Here is a 24,069-nt window from a genome sequence, read left to right as displayed (position 1 = left end):
TACAATATTTGAGCAGAAACAATGACAGATGAAGCATTATACGATGCGGGAAGTTGCGGTGGCAAAACGTCGATAGACAAAACGTAGAACGCCAAAATTCCAAATGGACAAATCGTGAAAAAGGACAAAACGACGAAAGCGCAAACATCGTAACAAGAAAATTGAAAAGTAACAAAAATGCCTTGGAAGAATGATTCTCTTTCGAAACAATAAATAATAATTCATCGCTATTGAAAGCTGCCTGTTTTTGACGTTCTGTCTCTTTCGACGTTTTGGGATTCGACATTTTGACAATCGTCATTTTGTCCCCAAACCATGCGGAAAGCAAACAAACCGCAAAAGAATCTGTTCGCTTTCCCAGATTTCACAGTATGCTTTGACGAGTAAAAACCACAAACGCTCTCCACAAACCCATAGAAGAGTAGGCTGGGATATCAGTTTACAGCAGCGCCAGTCCCAGACAGACAACGAGACTGCTTGCGTTGCATCGTATCTATGCGATGATATGCCATTTGTCATACATAGGCTACTTGGATGCATGTGAATGCAATTGGGTGCAGTAATGGTGTGGTGCACTCAGCAGACTGATAGTGGTCGGTTGCGGTTATGGGCGTAGTCAGCAGAGGTTTCTGTCGAAGGCCTTACCAGATATCAATTAATGGTTTCAACAACAGTCCGCAAAGGATTTTGTGAAGAATCTGTCCAAAAAAATGATTATGGAACTGAAAAGGCGAAACTTTATACTTCTTTAGCCCTCCAGATTTCCAAATTTTCAAAGTAGCTACTGAGAAACCAAATGAACAAAATTAAGGGGTGTTGCTTAAGGTTTTTTAAATTTTGTTTTTTTTTTATATTAGTAAAAGTCTTGGTCCCATTAATGTGAAAGGTATCTTACATGGTCATTTCACGTGAAAATTGTGAATAAACATCTACAGTCGTTGCTCCACATCACCCTGAAGGGAGAACCTGACTACGCCCATGGATGAAAAAAGACCGCAAAAGAGCTTCAACGAACGTGTTATCGTTTCACGCCTGAGTTACAAATTGCATTCTCTGACAGGGGAGGGGAAGAGATCCATCTCTACGGTGCATCAGTCAGGATGCATGACACACGAAAAAGGTTCGATTTTTTCTGGGGTTATAGAGAAGAATCTTCTGAAATGTAAATGCAGACATTTAAATCGTGGGTTTTTGTCTCAACCAATATCACGTCTAGACAACAACGTTGGTAAAATCAACCCTTTCCTGTATTTTTGACTGACATGGTGGAAAGAGATTGCAACAATTTTGCATCATACATGATATTGGTGCACATAAAGAAAAATCCATGTAAATTTCAGCGGAAAATCATGCACATAAATGGAATGTCAGATTCGTCATTAATTTACATTGAACATCGTGTAAAATTACATCAACATACATAATGTTGATGTAATTTTGCATTATGTGTAATGTAAATTTGTGATAATTCTGTTATTCACTTTATTTGCATGATTTAACGCTAAATTTTACATCAAATGTTTTTCTTTCTGTGTGTCGTTCGGAGCTAGAGCCACTGGACGGGAGCAATGCTGATGCCACTTATTCGCTCACAGTACCATGCAGTTGGAAAATCGTTTAATGTCAATCTGTGCTCTTGTCGCAGCTCCAGGAAAAAAGAAACACATATACGGATCTGGTTTATGAGCACTCTTGTTTACGGCAGTCGTATGATGCTAATCTGCGATTGTGAGCACTCCCCTCCAAGTGAAGGATTGTTGGATTTTTATTGGGGCGTGAAAAACCGAGATTTGTTGACGGGGGGTTTACTTTGAAGGTAATCGCCGGTCATGGACTGTTTGAGATCGGGTTTAGGTGCATCACCTGCAACCAAAAAGCTGTTCTGAGAAATTATATTTCATATGTTAGGCATCCTTGAAAAATTAAAAAAAAAAATAAAATTATGTATTTGGCAAGAAAATTGATTGTAAAATAAAAAAAAATGATTTTACAAAATACATTGTTAGAAGTTATCTGTCAAATCGTTCCCTTCAAGTTAATTATCAGAATTCCAAATCTGAAAGCCTTAAGGTAAGAGCTGGTATTTCTCAAGGCAGCATTCGGGGACCAGTTAAGTATCTAGGGCTCATGCTAGATACAAATTTTACTTTCAAATGTAACAAATATATAAAATGTCAATAGGAAAATCGACCATGATGTAGAATAACCTCTGAAAATGGCCCATGAGTTTTTGCATGCCATGTATATCAAAAATTCTAGTAAAAAAGCGCAGTAGGCCTTACCATAAACGGACGTGTTTTGAATTGCTCATCACGTTTTTTCGCGTCCTTGATAAAGCTTCTTGCGATTCCGCTGCTGGTTCGATCGGTGCTACGCCACACGGATTGTTTTTTTTTTTTTGTGAAATCTTTGTGTTTGTAGTTGAAGTGAAATAATTGAAGTTTACAGATGAGAAGAATGCAAGTGTCTTTTATTTTCTGCGCCTCTAAAAGACAGATTGTGCAGTTGCAGTTTTTGTGGCGGAATACGAGAGTATCACAATTTTTGGCCAACGTACAACTTTCCACATGTCGTACTTTCCAGGAGCTCTCAAATTTATCTGATGAATTCGTTCCTTTATAAACTGAATTACGACGTTTGAATTTGAATTGCGAAGAGTTTTGATCGTTTTTGCTGTTCCGGATTGCGGTATGTAATATCGGATTCCGCGTATGCTTTAGTATCCGTCGGTATTTACGTAGCTGGCATTGTGATTCGACATTTTATTATCGCCTATTCGGATCGTTCGATTTATTCGATTTACGCGTTTTGGTCGGCTGCATGTCGTGGAATTGGCTCGGACTTTTTTCGGGCCAGCGTCTTTTTTTTTTTTTTCTTTGATTAGTTTATTATCGTCGGTCGGATGTTTCGCACATGTATAACATAATGTCGCGTTTTTTTCTTGTAATCCGTTGACCCTTGAGGAATCGGTTTTGCTTCTTAAGATAGGTATGCTGTTCCGCTCAAGAAAAGAAAAAAAAATCTGCGCAAGAAATGATCAAGAAACGTTCTACAGTGAGCTCCATTTGAATTGACATTTCTTTTCAACTGCGTTTCCCACATCGAGATAGGTGATTACTTTTCTGTTGTAGTGCATACTCCGCTTTAATGTTTACTGAGCAGTAAATCACAATAGTTTAAAATGTAATCAACTAAACTATTAATAAAATATTTTTTTTCTTTTTTGATTGCCGGCATTTAAATTATTAAACTATTAAAACTTAACCACAAATGCTCTGTGTCTATCGCTGACTTTTCAGGCAAATAAGTTCGAAGAAATCGGCCTTAAACCTCTCCCAACCTCCACATCCGTAGCACTTATGAGGGATTCGCTGATTCGGTGGCCTCTCGTTAAGTAAGTGCTACATCAACATCCCAAGTTACGGTAAAGATGGGCGTTACGCTAAAGATGGGTAAAGATGGGCGTGGCCGGGAATAGCAATATTCATGCTTTTGGCAATATTGTCCATGATTCTAAGATTGGGCCAAGGTTTACTCCCCAGCCTTGTTCCTGAAAGCAAATGTGGCGCAGTTTCAATTCAGTATTTTTCAATCACGTAGGCTGTGACACAGTAGTACCCATGAATGTCACAATTCTTCTCGTTCCCATCGGTATCATGCAGATCTATATTCCCTATTAGAGGAATGAACAGGTAAGAGAGCACAGTGACTACAAATGCTGGACGATCCGACACCCCACATCAGTATCGCCAACCTGTGTCGGAGCCTGATCGCACAACGGATGTAGACTCTAGTGAAGTGACTCGCCGTGTAAACCACATGGAAAGTCACTTCGCTCGAGTCGAGAATTGTCACCTCGCTATAGGACACCGACAACTCTCACCTCACGCCAGACATAGAACAAACTCAAGAATCAGATGCAATTGTGCTTTTTCTGTGCGGCATGTAAGGCAAGACGAATCGGTGAGGTGTCGACTCGCTTCCATTTGATTAACATTAGTCGCATCACGTCACCCGAGGTGAAAACGACTCGTCTCGACTCACACGCCGCGCACAATAAGCATGGCATGAAGAGACTAGGACACTGGGTTGTTCGGTTGACGCCTACCAAAACAGTACTGAAAAGTGCTACTTTTCAGCACCGAAAAGAGTGCTGAAAAGTAGCACTTTTCAGCACTGTTTTATTTGGTAGGAAAAGTAGGCCGTTATGTTGATCATATTCTCATTGCATTTGCAACGGAATTGCAAAAATACTTTTTTGCATTTTCTCATCGTAATAGGCTGTTTTTCATTATGCCAATCTGTCATGAAACGGCCTACTTTCCTGCACTGAAGTATGAAGTGCGTGAATAGTCATTACGCAACTGAAACCAGTGCTGTAATGATTCATTACGTAACTGTTTTGGGTTACGTAATGAATCATTACACAACCATTTTTCAGAAATTGTAAAATGATGGTGAATGCATTCCGATATAATTTCTCGGCAAGCCTCGTAGGATAAATTTACGACTCGTGCTGTGATGATTTTTCATTCTGCAACTTGTTCCGTAAACTACTATTTTGGAATAATCATCCATTTACAAGGTGGATATTATGTGGTAATAGGGTTGGCTCAAATGTATGTTCCATTGATGTTGTCCACTAGAGGAAGCGCAGTTTGGCATGTTCATTTCTTTCACCGACGTATACGTAATTAATGACCAGCGTCACCCAACAAGATAGCAACTTTGTATGTAAAAGATACAGTAAAACCATGTGAGAGAAAAATCATATATTTTATTGATTTACTGTAAGAACAGCAGTGAGCTTACTAACAGAACCAAATCAGTGGTTTAACAGGACTACCCGTCCACAATGGCCGATTCTAGGGCTGTTGATTTAGATAGAATGTTCTCTAAACTCTCAACATCTCAATTGCTTTCGAATTCATGTTTGATAATCCTTGCAAAACAATTTGGGCATCCATTTCGTGGCTCAGTTTAGAAGACTGGTGGTATCACCTTTTCCTTGACCTGATCAAAAGTTTTTAACTAACAGACTTACGCTGAATGAATGAATGATATTACAAATTACAATTGCACCATATTTCCTTCAACGTCAATCGGAGCTACTTGTTTCTATGTACATGAGAAGAAGCTATATATTAATGCGTCAAAATCATAAACGTCGCACTCAAGTGGCTCTGCATCCTACATAAAAAATACATGCCTTTATACAAATGAAACATGAAACGAGCTCACCAATTGGTGATCCATCCTCGGCTGTACAGTCACAATCTCGGCGTCAACACGCATAAGCTGGGATTTAAAATGACTTCGATGGCGCGTGAATAAAGCGCTAACTGGAAAAAATCACTCCGAGCACGTGGAAAACAAATCAGACAGCTTGGGCTATCGCAAAGCACTGCCCAAGCAAACGAAGCCAACCGCCAACAAAACAAAACAAAAGTATCGAACGCGCTCGTGAAAAACGAATCGGGCAGCTTGGGCCTTCGAAAAGTAATCAATTTGACGCCACGATGAAACAAAACAAAATCATGATTGCTTGGGCTTCTACGACGCACTGTTCAGCAGTATGCAACACGATTGCTTGGACTACCACAACGCACTCTTAAGCTAAGTATGCTGTTTCACTCAAGAAAAGTAAAGAAATTCCTTGACTGAATGGGTCAAGAAATTTTCTACAGAGAGCCCCATTTGAAATGACATTTCTTCTCAACTACGTACTACGATCAGAAAAATTTGATTTTCTGGACCATTTCTGGGAAGAAATTTTCCACGCATCGAGATAGGCGATTCCTTTTCTTGTCAGTAGCAAACCAGCCTTTAAAATAAACTTATATTTTAAATCACAAAACAAAACTCCTTTTCATATATTTTTCGAATTTTCATCATGGAATATTGATGGCAAATAGATATTTGGGACGAAGTTCCATGGAAAAGACCAGTGATGCATTTTGAACTGAACGCGAGCCACAAATGAACGGAGCAAGTTCAATTTTTGCTCGAGAACGCAGTAAACTTTGAACTCTCGAGCCAGAGCACGCCGTTGCTCTCGAACGGCCCGTTCAGATCGCAAATCATTACAATTGTAATTGAAGCATGAATTTAATGTTTTACCTGGGAAACATTTCTTGAATTGATGATACATTCAATTTTATCATAAATCAATGTGTTTTTTCTTACTTTGAGCACCTTAAAATCAACATTAGCATAGTGAGATGGCGTGAAACGTGTCAAAACAATCTGCGTTCACTTTTCTGCTCTCAAGGGTTCAAATTTTTGAACTGAACAATGAGAAAGCCTACTTGATCCCCCGTTCAATAAACTGAACTGGAACGCAAACTGAACGCGTTCAAATGCATCACTGGAAAAGACTATTTGAATAAAAAAGGTTTTCTATGAAAAACTATTGTACGATTTTCAAAATTTTGTTTTTTGACTCGTTTTTATGATAAAAAGCCGTGAAATTATTCTGAACCATCCCGAGCCATTACAGAGGCGCCAACTTCATTAAAATATTGAGGAAGAAGATTTTTTTTTTTTTTTTTTTTCAAATATTTATTAGCTTATATGTCCCGGCAAATGTTATATTAGTGAGTAGGCCGTACAGTTGGGTTTGACGAAACAAACGTGAGCAAATGCAAACAAATATCATTGTACACAAACACGTCGGAAAACAATAGCGAAAGTACCATTCAGATTGGTTGTTCCGCTTTCAAGCGAACTCGTGACATACAAACACCATTACAGTTTTGTTTATATAGATAGAATCGATCGCAGTTTGAGATAGTGAATTGGAAAAATTTGTACTTTTCTCCAATTAAACTTCAACTAACAATATTCTGCTTCATTTGGCCGTTTTTTATTTATGCTTAAGTTTATGGAACGTCAAATATAATTTGAAGAAATAAGAAATAATTTTACTGTAGATTATTGAAACTTTTGAAAGAATTGTCAAGGATCTCTTGACAAATTGTACAAGAGAAACATAAGATACTTATTAAAATTTATTTTTCCTTTTTTTTTCTGTAGTTTATTCAGATTAAACCCAAAAGTTGAGTAAATTTTAGAGGCTTTGGGTTTGTATTTAATTTTTGAATAGAAATATTACACTTTTTTCGACAGCTTTGTTTTTTTTATAAGAAGGTTTCATCAACATATAACTGATGAATTTCCGATTTTTTTAGAGAATAAAACCGCAAAAATAGTATAGGGTTGAGCTCTCGCTATTAGTTGGTAAAAGGTTTGGCTCGATCAAAAACCTATTGGAGAATCACGAATAAATAATTCAAATAGCCTATTCTATTATTTTATTATTAAATGTTTACATTACATTTCAAATAACTCTAAAATTAATGATCACGATATTCAGTATTTTCGGGGGTACAAAGGGGCTATGGCCCCCTCAGTTTTGGTGGTTCCCACAAAATACGACTACAATATTGAACACTGAAGAATCATTATAAAAACTGATGAAATGGGTCCAACTTATTGAATTACATCAAAAGAATTGAACATTTAGGATTTCTAATTTTAAAGAGTGTAATGCTCTGGCTTGTAATCTAAATGTTTTTTTTTATGCTTATCTGTAGTGTGCAGTATATTTGCCCAATTGTTTTTAATCTAAGGGTTTCAGTCTATGTTTGTTTCTAAGAGTTTCGTTTGGTATAGTTTGAATAAATTTAGAAATTAATTAGAATGAAAAATTAATGGTAGATCACTGTGGTATACACATTTCTTAAATTTCAAGGACAAGTACGTCGATAGGTAAGAAGATTTGACAATATTCTGATATATTTCAAGTTAGTAATAATGAATTACAATTGAGGGGCTCAATGTATGTAAATGTTAGTTTGGTGCTTGGTCGATTTGAGTTTGGTGTACTGAAACATTGTACCATTTTCAAGCATTGTAACTGTATTTTAAGGTGCCATTTTCATATAAAAAATAACATAATTAGTAGAAGACTTGCTAGTTTTTTGGTACTCTGGCTCTTTGTACAAAGTAAAACATTGCCGAAAAACTTGAAAACATTTACTCCCATTGTTCCCAACTTGCACTTCTGAGGGTATTACAGTAGTTCAAACCAAACTTCTAGTGATTAAAACCTTATCCAAATTACCAAGAATTTACCAATGAGAAAACACTAAAGCATCAAAATTGTTTTCTGGGAAAAAGCCCCCACAAGACTCTGGCCCTGAGGCCCCTACATTTTTTTATAAATCCTGCCCTGGCTATCAAGATTACAAGGTAGAAATTTGAAAAATATTAAAAATTAGGTTCTCGAGCGGTTAAAAATTTAAAATTTAGGTTTTATTTTAAATTTCTTCTAATAAAATATAAAAAAAAAACAATTCGCTCAACAATTTCTTCATAGATTTTTTTCCTCTAAAATGCATTTTTCAAATTAATTGCATGCAAAATCCCTAAGGCAATTTTCAGAAGTAATACTCGAGTAAAAATGATCGATTTATCTATGGATTTTACCATAACAAAAACATGTGCAAAATTTATTGCATGGTTACAGCGCAAAATTATCAAATGTTTTTTCTTCTCCCATTGTACACTATAAAGTCCTCGATTTTCAGTCTTGTTTTCATTCAAACAAACGTGGAACATAATCTTCACATCCAGCAAAATAAAAACAATACCCATATTCATGCCAAAATGTGCTGTTTCATAATCAAGATAAATAACCGATGTGATACTTTTCAAAAGAAATTCTAATCAAGGTTACAAACAAACATCAATTCGGTATAAGTCGATGTGTTGCAAGTTACCCCGTTTGACGGTACGCATTCGATGATTTTAATATAAAACGGTCAAATTTAGAGAATTTCAATGTGAATATTTAACTTAACATGGCCTTCTGAAAAATTGTTCAAAACAAGCTTGAGGAATAAAACGTTTCAAGTAAGTTGATTGTTTTCAAACCAATTAAAAAAAAATGAGATTTTAGATTTTTCATAGCCTTAGTAGGCGGGTGTTCTGGATCATAGTAGGAAATCACGGTGTACCATATTGAGAAGGTGATATATTCCGAAAACTGTCAGCTTCTTGACAACGTCATGCCTATCCATCTCGAACAAATTTATGAAAAAAAAATTCACAGGTTAATTGTAACAGCTTCTCGGCTTCAGCTCCCAATCTTGAGCATATTCAATGAAAAACGGTCAATGCATGCTCTATTCTGTCAAGTATTGTATTTTTACTGGACCGTTATAATCACATTTGGACTTATGTTGAAATTGCAGACCAATTTCGAAGGGGAACGTAAAATCACGTAAATTAGTTAATTCTATCAACAAAACAAACAAGTATCAGATATCCTTGTTCACCACCAAGTATTTGACTCTTCCAGCCCACCTCGTCAAAACACGTCCTGTGCCATAGACGCAACCAAACGGAGCAGGTTAGCGTGCTAAATGGCAATTATCGAAATCAAACACGAAACTTTTGCTTTCCCTGGCTGACATTATCCTCATGATTGCTGCCATGTACATATAGGCACAAGAAGAAAGAACCATGAATTTTTATAAGCGCTTACAAACGACCTACGCGTTTGCAGGGACCCCACGTCGTCATCATCGTCGTTCTTGTTCTCGTAAATACCGTGCCCGATAGTCGCGGCGTTTCGTTTGACAAATTTATGCGCCCCCTCAAGTGGTTAATTAAATAACCCATGCATGTTCGGCGGAGGCGCGGTTCTGCCCCTGTGCACAGTGGCCGCACTGAATACTATAATTAAATTCAAAAGATTTAGCTGACAACTGAACTGGAAAAAATAACAGTTAAAGAATTCACAAACTTTTTTCCTATTATTGGGCAGCTTTGGGCCACTGTACCGACGAGTCGAGAACTGTTATGGACAAGCCTTCTGAATGCTTAACCACTTTCTCGCGCGCGCATATCGCAGCACTATCGAAGTATCGCAGTAGGTGGTGGTGATAACTCCTGGCAATCGCAGAAGGCGCTGAGTTTGCGGGCTGTTTGTTTTACGACGTTGTTGAGGATTGCTTCTTTGGCTTGCCGATTGGTCTTGGGTATGTAATACCTATTCTAGGTTCCCAGTTTTATTGACGAAGAGTAGAAGCTATCTGTAAAACTTGTAATTAGAAATGAAATCTGATAAGCTGCTTTGATAGCAATAAGCAGGGACTCTTGACAGCTGTTATCGTCGTAATCATTTTTGTCTGGAAAATTTTATAATCTTTTCTACAGTACGCATACAACAACTTCCATTTTTGTTCTCTTACTTCTGTGGGTGAGATCAGATGAAAGACGCAATCCTCGAATAATTATAAAACTTAAAGTGAAGGTTGAACCACCTTTGAAAGCACCTAGAGCTTCTATTGAAATTTCAAATGTTTAGTTGATGGCAACACTGCTAAACTATGTAATTCATGGATGCAAAACAGCAAATTTGTATCATGTACAACTCCAACCAAGGGCATTTTTTTACCATTTACAAAGAGTTCATTTGATTGCTGGCAACACTAGTGAAGGAAAAAAATTCCTACAAAGATACTTCAAAAAATTTCTTCAAGTTTTTTTTTCGAAAATTTCTTAAGGAATTCTTCAGAAAATTCTCTATCATTTCAAACAGGAATCCCTTCAGAGATTTTTTTACTGAAGGAATTGTTGAAAATTCTCAAGTAGTTATAATGTGTTACAATATTTTGGCAAAACAAAATCTGAATCATAGAAGAGTATTTATTTATAGGAAACTTATTTTTTCCTGAAGGAATTCCTGCAAAAATAATCCTAAAGAGATAACTAGAGAAATTCCTGAAAGGTTTTCAGATGAAAGCTATGATTCTTAAAAGCATTCTATTAATTCTATTAAAAGTCTTCTCTGTCTTCTTTGTCTTCTTCGTCTTCTCTGTCTTCTCTGTCTTCTCCGTCTTCTTTGTCTTCTCCGTCTTCTCTGTCTTCTCTGTCTTCCTTGTCTTCTCAGTCTTCTGTCTTCTGGCTTCTGCTTTCTGGCTTCTGACTTCTGTCTTCTGGCTTCTGTCTTCTAGCTTCGGGCTTCTGGCTTCTGGCGTCTGACTTCTGACTTCTGACTTCTGGCTTCTGACTTCTGGCTTCTGGTTTCTGGATTATGTATCCTGTCTTCTGGCTTCTGGCCTTCTCTGTCTTCTCTGTCTTCTCTGTCTTCTCTGTCTTCTCTGTCTTCTCTGTCTTCTCTGTCTTCTCTGTCTTCTCTGTCTTCTCTGTCTTCTCTGTCTTCTCTGTCTTCTCTGTCTTCTCTGTCTTCTCTGTCTTCTCTGTCTTCTCTGTCTTCTCTGTCTTCTCTGTCTTCTCTGTCTTCTCTGTCTTCTCTGTCTTCTGTCTTTTGTCAAACAAACTTGTATCCTATAAATAAAATAGGATAAAACTGAAGATACAACCAGAGAAGAATAGAGATATAGTAGTTGGGTTCAGATTGAGTACCGCTTCTAGTACTACATTTGTTCCCTTGGTACTGCAATTGGTACCCAAGATTGACAGATCGCAGTACACTCTTCACATTCAAGATTTTGATCTATTACCTCATATGCCAACTCGAATGTTGGGTAACTACAAGGCCTTTTATTGTCTTTGGTCAAACGAACCATCCAGCGTTGCAGGTATCAGTCTAATTGTTTTCGCCGGAAAACCATGTTCAGACATTATCTGCCATAGTTAAAACGAGCCTCAATCTCAACCGCATAACATTAATAGTGACCGCATGTATTTGAAAAATGACGAAGATGAGCCTCAACAAATGCGGTCTATTCTAATCGGAAGCGTTCCGAAGATAAGAATCCAAACAGTAAATAACCGGCATGAACCGTCTTCATTTTCCACCAAATAAATCATACTCCCCAGTCTAGCCCAAGCGGTCCATCAGATTCCTTAATCTTCCGCCAAAAGAACAGAAGCCCGGAGAAAACTGATCCTTCCTCCACCACTCATCACCGAATGGACTGACTCGTTCCGCATATTTAGCTACCCAAATTTCCGGCGGTCCATCGTTTGCAATCTTCCTTTTTACTTCGGCCAAGCCGCAGATTAAGAAGCAACAGCCGTCGTCGTCCCCATTCCTAACCCAAAATCATCCCAGTAGGCCCCGACTTCCATTAGTCACCGCCGGTCGTCCGTAATGTGTGTGAGAAAATGCTTCGGCTCGGCTGCTTGGATGCGTCGGTCGACCGACGACGACGAAAGCAACGCCGGCCACGTCCTAAGTAATGAAGGGGGAAGACACTGCTTAGGCCGAAGAAAAAACGCAAACAGAATAGGAAAAAAAGGTCTCAGCCACCTAGGGGAGTGTAATTTATAAAGAGATTATGGTAATTTCGAACTCATCCTTGGGGGTTGGCTGCTGGCAAACCATCTGGCTAGAGGATAAGGAGAAATTACGAGGTGGGAAATTATCTGGACAAATCGACTTTTACGTACGCGTCCGACGACCGACAATCGCGTCGTTGTTTTTCTTGGTGTTGAGGACGGACGACATTCCGGATAATAATAAGCCTCAGACCATCACACGCTTTAGTTAAGGCTTGGGAAGCTGTTGATTCTTAATAGATTTCTCGATAAACGGGAAACGGAGATTGCTGCTTTCTTCGCTCTGTGCTTTCCAATCTTCTGCACTATTCAGGATTCGAAACGAGGCGAAACAGAACACAAATATAAGTGGTAAGAGTAAACAAACCATCCGTTGCAATCCACTGGAGTCATCAATTGGGCTTCTAATTTATTTACCATCCTTTTAGAAAGGATTTATGAGTGTTATTTTTCTTCCTGGTCCGATGGACCAGGAGCGAGTGGCTTTTCGATATTTTTATGGGACTGCTGTTTACATTTTTATAATTTCGAGAAACGTCAAATTTGGTTAGTCGGTCGTAATTGAATGTAAACATCGTCCCATTTACGATCCAATTTGGACTCGAAATTCGAAGCAGTTAATAGATGTTCCTAGGCGCTGAAAGGCCTGTAATGTTTTCTTTCCTCGGAAAAAGTCAACATTTTAGCCTCTTAAGTCGTGCTGTAATTATATCTGTCATGCTAGAGCCGTCAGTGTCAAAGTATCGAACCGTAGGCGAAGGTTGCCATTTCTAATTAAATTTCTGCACAATGCCCACAAATTAGTTCCAATCAAAAATCTCGTTACACATATTGCATTCGTTCTTCGCAGCAATCAATCCTCGGCAAATACAAGGGTAATGAATCCCCTATTGTTGCTCGCCGTTCGAAATTTCCTTTGAGCTCACACGCAAAGTTCAAATACAATTAACCCGCGTGACGAAAGGTTAGCGGTAAAGGAAGGGGGAAAATTAGAGTTTTTTCATCAAAGTAGGCATTTTTTCCCGAACCTCCCCGACGACTGCAACGAGAGCCACAAGCTGACAAAACTCGTAGGAGGTCGTCGGTGGCGAGTGCTCACACACGATTTCTCAGTGATTGCTAGGATCAACACAAAGCGAACAACGCAATCGGTAATTTTTCATTTCCTTTCCTATCTCTCGTCCTAATTTCCATTTCGAGGACGACTAGATGGAATGGATGCACAAACACGCGCTTGTTTGTTTCTATCCCATCGACGGTGCGTGTGAGATGCAATTAAAATTAACGAGCTCTGCTCCTGGGTCTCACATTTTACCGCACCAAAAAAAAACGAAAGTGTCGAACCCCTTCTTCGCGCTGAAAAGTTCTTAATTTTTGATAGAGCGCACAACAAATTGCGCTTGGAATTAAATTTTCTTTATTTAAATTCAGAGGATTTCCTATTATAATCAACCGAACCGAACCCTGCCGACGAAACGAAACGAGGGTGACACACGACTCTCTTTCGCTCTCTCAAATCACGAAACGAGTGCGGCGAACGAAGCCTTTCGTGGTGATGAGCGCTGCGGCGGAGTCGGAGACACACAAAGCATAATCGGAATTTTTAATTGGATTTATTAATTGAAATTTTTCAAGAAGCCTTTTCCTCACCCATTCAGACGCAGAATGTTGTCCTAATTGGAACAAACATCAATCAAACCGTTGTTGTTTGGAAAAATTCTCAAGCGAATCAAGCGTGAGATTGCGAGCGGTTTAATGAGTTCACTCTCTGTTTGTAAGCATGATCCCGCGCGGATGACTGTTTTATTGTGTGCATCGCCCGTATGAGTAAGTAGGTATACAATCCATTTTGAACTTCCCATAAAAATAGCAGCGAACTGATTGATTGAAGCCTGCTCGCGGAGCGAAATCCATCGACCGACAAACAATCGTAAATTTGAAATTAGCAACGGCTTTTGTTTTGATAACGGTAGATTATGGGCCTCTGAGAAGGCCATGCAATTTACGACTTGTTTGCGCCATCCAAGCAGACCGTAATTTATTGACAGATGTCAAACAAATCGGAACCTTCTACGGTTGCATGGGTGTCTTCGATAGGAAATATAGTTCGATGGCTTAACTGGTGGCAATACGGTAAATTGTTTGTATTGATAATTAATTCAGTAAATGCCATGAATTGAGTAAGCAAACGTTATCATCGCGATGAAATCCACTCTAATGGGTACGTGAATGCAGAAATAATTGAGAAATTGGAAACTTTCTTTGACTGTTGCTTCATGGCCTACACGGAGAAATATTTTTACCTAATTTTTGAGTTTACTTTACCCAAAATTAAGTATATCGATTATAGTTTCAACCCAAAATCTCTCGGTTTTCTCTTTCTCCCACACGAATGTTGTCAAAAATAGAGAGATCTCTATCTACCCAATGGGGGTACTTTGGCCCAATAAGCCAAATTTGGGTAAATGCAACTTTTCTTATGCAGCCCACAGACGCTCAGACGGTTTGACCAACATTGACTCCGCCCCCAAGTTAGTCAAACCGACTTATGTTGATACAACCGTTTGACCAACTGTCAAGGTTGGTTGCAGCAACACGATAATTCTTCGCATGTTTTTACACACTAAATTATTTTACGGATTCCTGTGAAATCTCAACAGGTGAAATAAATTAACGGAGTACGGTAAATTTTTACAGTATTCGGTAAAAAAAATCACCGTAATCCGTTAAATTCCGATGAAATACGGTGTTTTATTTCACCGAACTGTTCAGCTGTTGAGATTACGGTGAAATTCACCGTAGTGTGTAGACTTGCCGAGAGTCTAGTGAATATGTGATTGTTATTTTTTTCGAATGCTGTGGCTGTGGGGGAGAATCTTTTCGCGATTTTCTGACAATAATCGCAGTAAGGAAGAGAAGAACTTTCAACATTTAAGTACCGGAAGAAATAAATATTTAAGAGGAATTCCAGTTATAATTCGTACGAAATATTCCGGCAAAACTCAGAAATCATGACGGGTCTCTTTCGGAAAATATTCTGAGCAGTCATTGATATGGGAATGGCCATGGCATTTTTTTTTTTCAAACATTCCAGCATTTTATTTTTTGCAAAAAGTGAAGTGTTAAAGTTCAATTAGTAGTTTTAAACATACTCTACTAATCCCTCCTTTAAATTTAATATCAAAAAAGTGTAGTTTGAAGTTTTTCCAGGAATCTATAAGCTATACTAAGGATTCCACCAAAAGCTCTTCCTGGGATTCTACCACGAATTTTATCAATAATTCATTTAGAAATTTATCCACAGATTCAACCAGAAATTCCTCCGGGGAACATTTTTCAGGTATACCTTCAGGTGGAATTTTTCCAAGGATTCCTTTAGAGGTTCCTCTACAAATTGTTGTGGATTCCACCAAAAAATCCTCCAAAGATTTATTTAAGAATTCCTCCAGCGGAACTTGAAGCATTTCAATACAGATACTACCCACAATTTATCCAAGGATTCATCAAGTTCCTCCAGGGATTCCACCAACAATTCCTCCAAGAATTTCATCAGAAAGCCTTCAAAGATATCAAGAGAAATACTGCAAAAACTATAAGGGTACATCCCTATCGGGTTGTACGAACTGGTGACGTAGGACCACGTAACAATAGAAAATATATTCCATCCCAACGGCACAGCAGCAGCGTCCTCGGAAACATCCTCAAATTGCCGTATTGTCAATTATTCGTAATAAATCAATTATTATATGACGCTATGAGATGAATTAAGAGATTATAGCAAGTATGTGGTAAACACAACAGGATATATTACACAAATAACTCTTTAAAACACATTTGTTGGCTCTGAAAAGGGCCGATTGAATTGCTGAATTTGCGTAACACGGACACATTTTGACGGCGCACTGGTTGCAATCCGCCTCGCCCGATGAGATTTGCGGTGCTGATGACGATGTGTGCTTCAAAAAGCGGCTTTGGTCGATTTTCTTCAGCCATCTCGTAAAAACTTGCCGCCGCTTGGTGATCAACAGCTTGCCTCTGGTAGCGAGGAGCTGAGCATGTTTGGAGGAGCTCTTACCAGCTCGAAAGCGAAAACAGAATGAAACCGAATTCAACGAAGGAGGGATGCTTTATACCCTTTGAATAGCAGATGATGCTCCACCTTTCAAATTCTTCGTTTTCTTATCTGGGAAATAGGCTCTATGAAACTGATGTCTTGGTAAGGGATGCACAAGATGAGCATTATGCTGTTATTGCATCCCGACGGCACTGCAGCAGCGTCCTCGGAAACATCCTCAAATTGCCGTATTGTCAATTATTCGTAATAAATCAATTATTGTATGACGCTATGAGATGAATTAAGAGATTATAGCAAGTATGTGGTAAACACATTAGGGAATATTTTACAAATAACTCTTTAAAACACATTTGTTGGCTCTGAAAAGGGCCGATTGAATTGTTGAATTTGCGTAACACGGACACATTTTGGCGGCTTTGGTCGATTTTCTGGCTTTCTTAGCCTCGATACGGTTACAGATAAATAGCACTACGGGATGTTATCAGTTGATTTCCATGGTCAAACGGGGAATTTGCTTATACGACAAACCAGCTGAATGGTTCGTGACGTGTATGGCGCAGAACAGCAACGGGTATTGGATCCCCGGGCACAAGTCGAAATCTGGAAACGATGCTCACTCTTGAAATCTTGAGCGATTTCACTAATCCGACGCTCGATTAGCAGCAGCTCCTCGGATCAGCAACTCTGGGTGCTTCTGGTAATTGGCTCCTAACGGGCTTGCTTCTTGACCACCGATGCTGAATTTATTTATCACGAGTCGAAATCTGGGAGCGCGAATAAATTTGCGGCAGCGATGACGATGGCTTGGACGCTTTTCCGAGCGGCAGTAGTCCTCCGCTCGGAGAAGCGCCCAAGCCATCGTTATCGCCGCCGCAAATCAATCTTGCGTCTTCCTCTTCCGACGACACAAATTGGACTGTGACGCGGGTGCAAAAGCAAAGCGAGAATGACTCGCCCGATCGTGTTCACAGTCCGACCGCAAAAAGAAGACTGAGGGAAGAAGCAGGGACCCGCTTGCTTTTATAGTGGGAAGCGATACCGTCGAAAAATGCTCGAACGTGATTGGTTGGATAAGAAAGGGGTCAACATTTATCAAATTTTCAATAGTTTAACAACAAAATTCACTTATCGGATACAATTCTAACGATGCGTAGATACATTTCTGATCGAATGATACTAAAATCGTAATAATTGGTTCATAAACAACTGAGTTATTAACGTTCAAAATCTCCCCTAATTTCGTTACTTGTCTCATTTTCCGTATTTTTAAAGTGCACCCCAATATAGAAAACAAAGACGTAGTCCTACGTAAAAAAAAAACAATAATCAAAACTTGATCAGCAGGAATTCCTATAGAGATCCCCCAGGTTATCCTTCGGTATTCCTCTAGAGAATCTTCAATAAATTCTTTTATAAACTCCACCAGTGTTTCCTCCAAAGATTCTTAATTGTATTTCTGAAGGGACCCTACGAGGCATTCGTCCTGAGATTTCTGCAGGAATTACTTCAATAATTAATATAAATTTCTCCGAGGATTCTTAAAAGAATTTATCCATCAATTCCATCCAGTATTTCTTGAAGGATTTTTTCCAAGGAATCTACCAGGAATTACCTTAGAGAATCTTTCAGAAACTCCTTCAGGGATTTCTTTGAAAGTTCTTCCAGAAATATATTATGGAATCTCGCCAGGAAACTCTCTAGGAATTAATCTATTGATTTCTTTCGTGATACCTCCAAGAATTTCTAAAAGTATATCTCCATGGATTTTTTGTCAGAAATAAAAAAAAATCTTTTAGATCTACTTTATATATCAGTTAACTCCCTGGAGGAATTTATGATTATCCTGAAGCACAATCTTAGAAACACCTTTGAAATATTTTATGGTTGAACTTCTGGCGAAACTCTGGTAGATTTTTCTGGTGGTAATTCTAACGAAACTCTGGTGATGTTCCCAGTGATAACGTTAGAAGAACTCCTTGTGAAATTCCTTAAAAAATTTCTCCCGCGAAAAATTACAGGTTATATAATTAGGGAAAAGACAGTTGAACTATCTGAAGGAATTACTAGTGGAATCTTTAAAGGAAATTGTGGTCAAATCGCATAGGAAATTCGTTATTGGATAATTGGAGTTCATCTTGGTGGCATCCACGAAGGAACCTCCCAGAGGAATCCCTGATGGAATTCCTGTTTTATATCCCAGGAGGAATTCCTAATAGAGTCACTGGATGATATACAGGTAGATTCCCAAATTACAGGTAAAACTGTTATAATAAATTTCTGATAATATCGCTGGAGGGTTCCTGAAAACCCCCAAGAATCCCTGGGGTTATTCCACCAGAAATTTCTTGAAAAATCCGGAGGAATCCCTTGAGGATTTCCGGGATTGATACCTTAAGGAAATGCGGGAGGAGCCCCATGATGAATTTCGCGAGGAATCCTTTGAAAAATTCCGGAAGGAATCTCTTGAGTAATGCTGGAGAACTTATAAGAAATTTCTGATAAAATCCTTGGAGAAAATCCTGATAATCTTCGAGAATCGTTGGAGATTTTGCTGGAGGAATTCCTTGAGGATTGATTCCTTAAGGAATTTCGGGAGGTATCCCTTGAATAATTCCGGGAGGAATCCCTTAAGGAATTCCAGGACGACTACCTTTAAGAGTTCTTGGATGAATCTCTTCTTGGAGTATTCTCTAGATGTTTGGGTAGTATCTCCTAATAAATTCCGAAAAGAATTCATAATAAATTAACACAGAATAACCCTAGAGGGATTCCTGAAGGAACCATTAGAAGAATTCCTGATAGAATCCCTGACAGAACTTCTGATGGAATCCCAGGAGGTTTATAATAAAGTCTTAGAAGTTTTTCTAATGGAATCCGTGAAGGATCTTCCGATGGAATCCCTGGAGAAATTCCCAATCTATTGAAGAACTCCTTCAGATGGAATCCTTGGAGAAACTTGTGATGTTATCCCTGAAGAAATTCCTGATAGAATCATTAGAGAAACTCTTGATAGAATTCCTGTAGAAATTCCAGGTGGAATCTCTGAAGGAACTCCTAATGGAAACCCTAGAGGAACTCCTGATAAAGTCCTTAGAAGAACTCCTTATGGAATCCCTTGGGAACTCGTAATGAAATGCCAAAAATGACTTCTGTTGTTGTGCCCTGTAGGAATTCCTGAAGGAATTCCTAACGGAATTCGGAGGAACTCCTGATGGAATCCTTGGAGGAATATAAAGATATTGTTGGAGGAACTCCTAATAGAGTCCCGATGAAATCTCTAGATGAACTCCTCATGAAATTTCTGGAGGAATTCCGATAAGTTTCCTGAAGGAACTTATGATAGTATCTATAAAGGAACTCCTGATAGAATCTCTTGAAGAATTTCGGGTGAAATCTCAGAAGAAACTATTTATGGCATCCCTGGAGGAACTCCTGATAAAATCCTTGGAGGAAATTTAAATATATTGTTGAAGGAGCTCCTGATGGAATCAATGGAGGAATTTCTGATGAAATTCATAGAATAACTAGTGATGGAATCCCTAGAGAAACCCCTGATAGAATCTCTGGAAGGAATTCCAGGTGGCATCTCTGAAGGAACTGCTGATGAAATCCCTGGAGAAACTTCTAATGGAATTGCTAGAGGTATTCCTGATGGAATCCCTGGAGAAGTTCCAGTTGCTATCGCTGAAGGAACTCCTGATGGAATCCCTGGAGGAATTTCTGATGGAACTCCTGTAAGAAGGGGACGGACCTGGTGTAGTGGTTAGAACACACGCCTCTCACGCCGAGGACCTGGGACCGAATTCCATTCCCGAGATAGTCACTAAAAATTTCAGTGACGTCTTCCTTCGGAAGGGAAGTAAAGCCGTTGGTCCCGAGATAAACTAGCCCAGGGCTGAAAATCTCGTTCATAAAAATAGAAAAAAAAAACTCCTGTAAGAATCCCTAGAAGAATTCCTTATGATATCCGTAGAAGGAGTCTTGATGAAATTCCTCAAGGAATCCCTGATATGATCTCTGGAGGAAATCCTGATTGAATCTTTGGAGGCAAAGTTGAGAAGCAGGCTCTGTCCCAGTGAGGACGTAACGCCAAGAAGAAGAAGAATTCCTGATTCTTAGAGGAATCACTGATGGTATCCCTGTAGGAACTCCTGATAGAATCTCATGAGGAATTCCAGGAATTCCAACTTTCGGAAGGAATTTATAAAAGAATTTTTACAGGAATTTCTTGTTAAACCACAGGACAAAATGTTGATTAAATTTCTAGAAGAACACCTGGTGGAATCATGAAGGATTTTTGGAAGAATTCCTAAAGATATTTCAAGAGGATTGCCTGGAGAAATTCCTGGTAAAATTCCTGATGGAATCCCTGTAGTACAAATTCAGGTACAATCCATGGATGGATTTTTTGAACCACAGGTGAAATTGCTGATGGATTCTATGAAGATATTTCTGGAGAAATTGGTTGAGGAAAAATTAAAGAATCCTTGGTGAATTTGCTAAAGAAAACAGTTAGAGATAGTTGGAAACGATAGTGAAATATATAGAAACAACTCAAGAGCGTGCATTTGATAGATCACTATGGCACCGACGCTGCGTAAATTCATGCATTTTGATTTTCCACCCATCTGCATCGGAAGTTCATGGGACGTCGAAGCTTCAATTTGACATGATGACGTCGGTGTTCGTGCAACATCCCTACAGACGGTACGATCGGTTCGTCGAACATTTGGCTCCGCCCACCGGTGGTTTGAGCAAAACCAAACTCGTTTGATTTTGGCCGACCGATTCGTCAACCGTCAAATTGGTTTCACAAACTGTCAAATTGGTTCGTCAAGCAGCATCACACACGGCCAAACATAGCACCAACATGAGCATCAACCTGAGGGGCGGAGTCAATGTTGGTCAAACCGTCTGAGCGTCTGTGGGGTGCATTATGTTTGGGTCGAAAGAACTCAATTTTGCGTTAAATCAACCCAAAACTGAGTATATTTTTCTAATGGAACTAAAGCCAAACTACCTAGTGGGGACCTTGGAAATTTAGTCAAAATTGAGTTAATGGGCTCAACTACGGAATTGCGTTGAAACAACTCAAAATTGAGTTGAATTTCGTCTCCGTGTATCCTTTTGAACAGCGCAGTAAAAATTCACTAACACTTCAACCCCTTTTCACGTGGGTAGGTCATTTACAACATTTTTGATCATGGACGTTTCGCATAATCGACATTTTACATGAAGGAAATTCTGCTTATTTTTTGAACTTCTGTATGTTCTTGTGTTAATCAGCTTTGTGTCAAATTTCCTTTATGCCAAATCCACAGAAGACAGAAGAGAGAACACGACAGAAGACAGAAGACAGAGAAGACCGTTTACTTGTATGAAGGATCAAGATTATATGCCATAACTAACAACTATTACTAGAGTCCTAAAATTTTTAATGAAATCTTGTTTTTACTCAATAACACGAAAGAGCATGTTACTGCAACTACTTTAGCAATTTTTCCCGCTCAAATAACGGCTATATCATGTTTAAACATTAATTTAAAAATTGAATCCATAAATGAACCTTGACATTTGAGATCATGTTTGACGTTCGCTTAGTCGACAAAAACACCACAGGGTTTTTAGTTTTTACACTGGGGTTGTTCCTATCTGACATTTCGGAAGAGACACGGAAAACAAAATACACCCAAAATTTGAGTTTTAGCCAAGGGGTGTGACAAAATCTAAAAAACATAAAACATGTTTTTTTAGACTTAAACCATCGGAAAACATTAGAAAATTGAGTAAACATGTGTTTTTGACCTAAACCTAAGCGTTTGGCACTAAAATTGGGACAGGGTTTTAGGACCCTATTCAATACTCCATTTACTAATTTGTAGAACTAAGATTTTAGGCCATAATATAATACCATCAATGTACAACTGCTTACACTCGTAGATCCTAAGGCATATATTTCGTGGAATCTAGGAACATCGTCGCAACTCAATACAATATTTCGTTTATTGATATGAATAGTTAGGGGCCTTCGCAATATTTAAGAACTATCTATGAATAATTGGTTACGCTTGTAGATCCTGCGGCCTATATTCGATAGAGATCTTGGAGGACCAAAAACATCCGTACAAACTAATACAATATTCTGATGACTTAAATGCATTCATTCACGAGACTGTGATATATTCAAGAGCTGTCAATAGACCATTGATCTCGCTTGTAGATCCTAGGGCCTATATTTGATTAAGTCCTTGGACTTAGGATATCGGTACAATTTATAACAATAGTTAGTTTTCTGCTATGGATAGATGAGGGCCTTTGCCATATAAAAAAAACATCAAAAGATCGCTAAACACGCCAGTTTATTGCAGGTATATACACCTGTTGTACTTGATTGGTTGTACCGAGAAAAAAAATCTTCTAAGTGAGCACAGTAGAGAGATGTACTAAGGCTTAGAAATATTGAGTTAATCTCCATTTGTTCAGGTAGAGTCCCAAACTCAAGGCCTTATTAGAAAACTTGCAAACATTTTGGCTAACTAAGATTCACAAATATCAATAATATGACTAGCATAACTTTTCGTTATTAGGAAGCGAAATTTATTGAAATAGGGGAACTTACGTATTGTCGGCAGCCTAAGCAGCTGAACTTTTAAGAGGGCAATTTTACGCAACAATTGAGCACAAAAATTAGCAAGAGACACCTGAACTACACTTAAGCACTCTTCATTCATTAATTATTATACACAAAACACTATTTTATTCTCTTAATCTTCTATTTTTCCTCAACAAAGTCACGAGGCACTTGTTCTTTTATCGGCAATGCAATTACTATTGTCGGCAATAAAAATGTTCACTTCGGCAATCGAAAACTGCGCAAAAACTAGTTTATGTATTGGTAACATTTCGTATTTGTTGACAAATCCTGTAATTAAATGTCACTCATTATGTTTCGTCGTTGAAAGGGCCAATGCAGAAAAATACAGACTACACTGAGAACAGAATTGCAGTTATAAATAAAATAGCAGAGAGTCAAATTGAATACACAACGCCACTAAATTAATGCAGACTAAGGTGCCGTCCACAAATTAAGTTAATAAATTAAGAACTAAAACTTAATTTTTAAAAAATGATTTCGGATGACTAACTTAAGACTGAACTAGCTAATTGAACTGAACGAACTGAACAAACTGTCGCTATCGAGCCACATGCTCTTTTATTAGATATTAATTTATGTTTATGTTTTGATAAATTCCAAACGATGTTTTGACTGGCTGTCGGTTCTGGGATCATCGATGCCGCGCCGGTGCAGTGAATGTGCTGGTGCTTAGCTGGTGTGTTACTAGGGTGGTGCTAACTCCTCCGCCTTCAAAAGACTTTGTCCTCAAAGTCTTATTGAGCGTTCTTGTGTCGGCATGTTTAAAAATTTCTGAATTTCCAAGAAACGTTATGTAGAAATGTCTGTATAACTTGATGACTCATTTTCAGGTTTACGAATTTCTTCTCATATGGGAGCTGTTGCAGTTGGTTGTTCACTTATTTTGATATTGATATTTGTTTGTTTTGGTTTCCAATACTTGATAATTATTCCAATTACTAGCATTATGATTATAATAAGTTTTCCAGAACTACCCATTATTTCAAAAATATGCTGTTTCCATTTTAGTGACTCATTTTGTAGA

The 24,069-nt window shown here is 38.4% G+C and overlaps 1 protein-coding gene across 3 annotated transcripts in view; it reads right to left on the bottom strand.

Moving 5' to 3' along the window:
• LOC5579020 (LIM domain transcription factor LMO4) overlaps positions 1 to 24,069 on the bottom strand; it is an 85,061-nt gene that overhangs the window by 45,686 nt on the left and 15,306 nt on the right. The window lies entirely within an intron of this gene.

The sequence above is a fragment of the Aedes aegypti genome, chromosome 1, assembly GCF_002204515.2.
Source record: "Aedes aegypti strain LVP_AGWG chromosome 1, AaegL5.0 Primary Assembly, whole genome shotgun sequence".
Lineage (NCBI taxonomy): Eukaryota > Metazoa > Arthropoda > Insecta > Diptera > Culicidae > Aedes > Aedes aegypti.
The sequence above is the reverse complement of the archived record's forward strand: the minus strand, read 5'-3'. Positions and strand labels throughout refer to the sequence as shown.